Consider the following 5819-nt stretch of genomic DNA (forward strand, 5'->3'; position numbering starts at 1 on the left):
TGAGCCCACGCTCAAGTCAGCGACTTTGGGGTCTCGAACCTGGATCTTCCGCATCCCAGTCCGATGCTCTATCTACTACGCCACTGCCTGGTCAGGCTGTGTTTTTAAAATTGAAGCCAGATTTATTACACATTATGGCAACCCTGAACAGTATTCAAGAAGGTTTGGACAAGGAGATGGGGAGTCGTAATCATCCTGAAACACCTCAGGAATTATTATGAACCTAAATGAGATACGATGGCCAATGATGGACAGTTGAGTCCAGCCAGAGGTAGAAAAGCCTTCCAGAGATACTACAAAGGAAACTAAAATGCCAGTTGCCCACTGTTTCACAGGGTATACTTCTACTTTAACCCCTCTCTTGTCAAATACTTTACAGTGAATTTGAGAATTATTTTCCTTTTAGGAAAAATAATTTAAATTTTATAACAGAAACAATAAAAGAAAAAATCTCACTTTGGAAAAATGTATGGTTAAACTCCAATTCTGTGCAAAATGCTTTCCCTGTTATCCCATCTACCCCTCACATCTATCAGGCAGGTTTTATTATTATTCCTATGTTATACATGAGGAAATGAGGCACAAGAGATTAAATAACTTGCCCAGCATCACAGGTGGGAAGCTGGCCTCAACTTGGTCTTTTTTTTTTTTTCTCTTTTTTTTTTTTGCATTTTTCTGAAGCTGGAAACAGGGAGAGAGAGACAAACTCCCGCATGCGCCCGACCGGGATCCACCCGGCACGTCCAACATGGGGCAACGCTCTGCCAAACAGGGGGCGATGCTCTGCCCATCCTGGGTGTCGCCATGTTGCGACCAGAACCACTCTAGCACCTGAGGCAGAGGCCACAGAGCCATCTCCAGCGCCAGGGCCATCTTTGCTCCCATGGAGCCTTGGCTGCAGGAGGGGAAGAGAGAGACAGAGAGGAAGGCGCGGCGGAGGGGTGGAGAAGCAAATGGGCGCTTCTCCTGTGTGTCCTGGCCGGGAATCGAATCTGGGTCCTCCGCACGCTAGGCCGACGCTCTACTGCTGAGCCAACCAGCCAGGGCTTTCAACTTGGTCTTTTTGAATTTTAGTCTTTTCCAGGAACTTCTATGTGTATTTTTAACTTCTTTATTTTTTATAATCAACCATAATATTCTTTTATTTACTGAATCCAAATAACTGCCCTGTGAGGTTTATTTGTGACTCATATTCGATAAGCGAAACTGAGGCTCTAAGATATTAAGGCCACATAGCTTTGGTAAGTGGCAGTAGGTCTTCTGACTTATTCCAAATTTAGTGATGATACTTCATTGAGTGACAATCACAACACAGAATCAGAAGATTAGTAGAAATTACAAGGAAAAGAATTCCTTTTCAAAAGAAATCATTTTCTAGATAACAATAAAAGGGCCAGTTTCAGATGTAGTCGATTTCTAGACAATGGGATTTTTCAAGTAGAGACTGGGATATTGAGGTTTCCAAATTTGTGTGGAAAACTGAATTATAGTTCTTTCCAGTTATAATATCTACAATTCAAAAACAGAAAGGGAATTAGAAAAGATAAAAACTGGAACTATTTGAGAAGACTTCCCGAACTAGAAAAACATGAAAAATTACAAAATGTCTTGATAGAAGGAAAGAAGATAGGAAAACCATATAAGACAAGACATAGAGTTTAAAATATGCAAGTTGTGCATTTTTGTGTGTATGTGTATTAAGGAATAAAGTAACAGAGTACCCAAATGAAGAAAATAGTTCATAATAAATCGCATAATAGCTTTCAAATACTGAAAGAACATCTCTTCCATTTCTGAGCTGTTTACAATGTACTCATTATAGATATGACACACTTTCTGGTTTAAGCATTTCTCTTCCTCACTTGAAGTCGACAATGAACAAAACAATGCACCCAGCTCAGACTTGTAGTATTTGTTGACTCTCAGGGTGTCAATACTCCCACCATGACCACTTGCAAGCTGCTATTATAAATGCGATGTTGGAAAGGAAAGTACATTTTGCACAGCATTATGTAGTGTTTTCATCACAGAAATACAAAAGACATAATTAACCTCAAGAACACAGACAATAAGAATATGTAGTAAAATAACAATGAAGTGATGAGTTTTGAGTATTTACTACTTTTATTTTAAATAGAATGTATTTAACTGTAAGTTTATATAATTTAATTTTTTAACAATGGCTATGCTTAGCAACAAGCTCACAAAATTCCCCAGAATTTAACATTTGGCTCTTGTGAGCCTGTGTAAACTGACTCCAGCACACCAGTGGCTCCAAGATTTCAGGACCTCTCCCTCAGATGGGTCCGAGGTTTCGAACTCTGCAGCCAGAAGAGCCACAGTGCACCACTAACAGCAAGAAGCAGTCATGAGAGCTGGAAAGGGAATGAATTTGACAAATTCAGTTTTAAATATGTTGAATGTAAAGTGGCCACAAAGGAGCTACAAATGCAAATGTTCTTGAAGGAGCTGGAAATACCAGAATTCCATTTGGGTCAGCTGAGAACTTCAGTCTGGAAGTCATGCATAGAGGTGCTAACTAGAGACATGGGAAATGTTGGGCTTTCTGGGTCAGGGGCAAGAAGAAGAGCAGAGTGCTAAGGACTGAGCCTGAGGGAATCGCCAAAATTAGAGGGCAGAGACGGAAAAGCAATCAATGGGGGGCGGGGGGCAGTGAGAGGTAGACAAAAAACTGAGAACCTATAATCAAGGAAGGGTGATCACCAGCATCTAATGCTACAGGACAAGGAGGATGAGGACTAAGAAAGGGTTTTTTAATTTTCCTACAATAAGAGTGTTTGGGATTATAATTTTCTGAAGAGTGGTAGAAAGGAAATCAGATTATCAATGAATGGTAATTTAAAAATAAATAATTCAAAATATTAAAAACAGTATTAAGGATTAAGAAGAGAAGAGATAACAAAGGATTTATTTTTGATAATATATCATCTGAATATAGGGTATAAATAGCAGGAATGGACAGTGAATAACTATTTAAATGAATTAAAAGTAGGGTTAAATACCAGGTGAGATCATGTTATCAATAGGATACTAAATACCACAGGATACTGAAAAGAAAAAGGAGGCACTCTAAAATGCAAAGTTAATTTCACATCAAGGCCCCAAAATTCCAGTTATATTTTACAACTATGAATAGCAAAATTCAACCGCTTTATAAGAAATTTAGTGGAAAACTAGTTAGTTATATCTCAGTCCTCTGATTACACAAAATAACTGTGAAAACCAACAGAGAGAGATATAGACAGAGGTAACAGGAAAGGAGAATGCTGAAGTATTTTCCTCTTCTGGAGAATTTTCAAGAACAGAGAACAACAGTCTGTTTCTGAAGCTTACTGGTCACAACTCTGCCCAGAGAAGGACAAAAACTAACATACTAGTGCTTCCATGTCAGAAACTTTTCAATTGTAGAAATAGAATCTGGAGGGCTCAATTAACATCCCATGATCACACATCCAGTAAAGGGACAGGCCGATCAAATCTAGGTCTGCTCCATTCTGAAGTCTTAACTCTTCTGCAAATACGAGGTTGACTCTAAAGTTTTCCACAAATGCCTTAAGAAAAAGTCCAGTAAAGTAAGTATCATTAGTTATAGAGACAGCTGCATAAAATAAAGCCAAGAGAGCTCAGAAATCATCAATATGTATGTTTCCAACAAATAACCATGCTCTGTCAACAAACGAGTTGACAACAAACTTCAACTATCCAGATGGTTGACTGTTTGTACTACCTGTAAAAATCACTGTCAAAGTGAGTGAGTGCCTGAGAATATGTATGAACGGCTAACAAACTCATGAAAAAATGCTCAATATCATTAGCCATAAGGAAAATGTAAATCACAACTATAGTGAGATACCACATCACATCTACTAGGATGGCCACAACTGAAAAACACACACACAAACAGATAAGTGTTTGATGGAGATGTAAGAAACCGGAAAGCTCATACACTGCTGGTGGAAATGGAAAATGCTGTGGCTGTTTTAGCAAAAAGTCTGACAGTTCCTCAAAAGACTAACCACAAGTTATCATATGATCCAGTAACTCCACTCCAGGTATATATAAGAGAATTGAAAGCACGTCCAGAAAAAAAAACAAAAACCAAAAACTTGCACATGACTGAATGTTCACAACAGCAATCACTGCTTGTAATAACCAAAAATAACTCAAATATCTATCAACTGATAAATGGGCACACAAAATGTTGTACATCCATAGAATGAAATACTATTCAGCAAAAAACATTGATTCAGGCTATAACATGGACGAACCTTGAAAACATTAAGCACAGGAAAAGAAGCCAGTAAAACAAAGCAATAGACCACAGGCTGTATGATTCCATTTACAGGAGACATCCAGACCAGGCAAAGCTACAGACAGAAAGTAGATACTGTATTTCCCCTGCATAAGAGGCTCCCATGTATAAGACACACCTTAATATGGGGGCCGGAAATTTAAAAAAAAAAAAAAAAAAGAATGTACTTTATTCCGTAAGGTTATTAAACTCAAATTTTATTCATCATGAAATTCATACAACTCCTCATCACTGTCAAAATTACCATCCATTAACTTGTCCTCATCTGTATCTGATGACGAATCACTGTCTTCATAGACTGCCTCATCCGCAGTTTCATGTATCGCATTTGAAAATGCACACTTCTAAGGCCAGTGTATAAGACGCACCCAGTTCTTAGACCCCGAATTTTTTGGGAAGGGTGCATCTTATACATGGGGAAATACAGTAAGTGGTTGCCTGGGGCTGGGGGAGGTATTGGGGGGGTTAGGGTATAGGGTTTCTGTTGGGGGTGATGGAAGTGTTCTAAAATTGAATGTGATAATTGTACAACTCTGATAATATACTAGAAGCCATTGAGTTATACACTTTAAATGGGAGAAGTGTACATGTGAGTTAAATAAAAAAAAAGATATTTTGAAAAACTAACTATGACTAAATTTTGTGAGAACAAGTCCATCCTAACCAGGTCAATCTTCCCCAATCCCCCATGCATTATTCATAAACCAAGGAAAAGGTCTGCACTCCAATTTTTTTTAAAGATTTTATTTATTGATTTTAGAGAAAGGAGAGAGAGAAAGGTGGGGAGGGGAGCAGGAAGCCATCAACTCATAGCTGCTTCTCCTATGTGCCTTCCCAGGGCATGCCCCGGGTTTTGAACCAGTGACCTCAGCACTGCGGACCAACGCTTTAACCACTGCACCACAGGTCAGGCTGCTCTCCAATTTTTTAAAGATTGTTTGAAGTTAAAAAAGATAAATGGCTATCCTCAATTTCTGATTGGCTTTTTTAGCAAAGGGAATAAATTATACTAAGTGCTTGGAATCAGAATCTGAGCCCAAAGGGATTTTAAAGATTACTTAACTCTAACACTCTCAGATTACAGATAGGAAAATGTTGCCTGGAGAAGTTAAATAACTGGTGTCATATAATGGAGCTGGGAAGTTTCAGATCACTGTCTCCTGACTCCGAGTTCAGTGCTCTTTCCCTTCACAATACTCCCGTGACACTTGAGGAGTAGAAGTGGCATATAGCAACGTTATTAAATTATAAAAGGTCACCCAGCCTCACCAGGCGGTGGCACAGTGGATAGAGCGTAGGACTGGGATGCGGAAGGATCCAGGTTCAAAACCCCAAGGTTGCCAGCTTGAGCATGGGCTCATCTGGCTTGAGCAAAAATAAAAGCTCACCAGCTTGGACCCAAGGTCGCTGGCTCGAGCAAGGGGTTACTAGCTCTGCTGTAGCCCCACGGTCATCAAGGCACATATGAGAAAGCAATCAATGAACA

The sequence above is a fragment of the Saccopteryx leptura genome, chromosome 3 (genome assembly GCF_036850995.1).
Source record: "Saccopteryx leptura isolate mSacLep1 chromosome 3, mSacLep1_pri_phased_curated, whole genome shotgun sequence".
Lineage (NCBI taxonomy): Eukaryota > Metazoa > Chordata > Mammalia > Chiroptera > Emballonuridae > Saccopteryx > Saccopteryx leptura.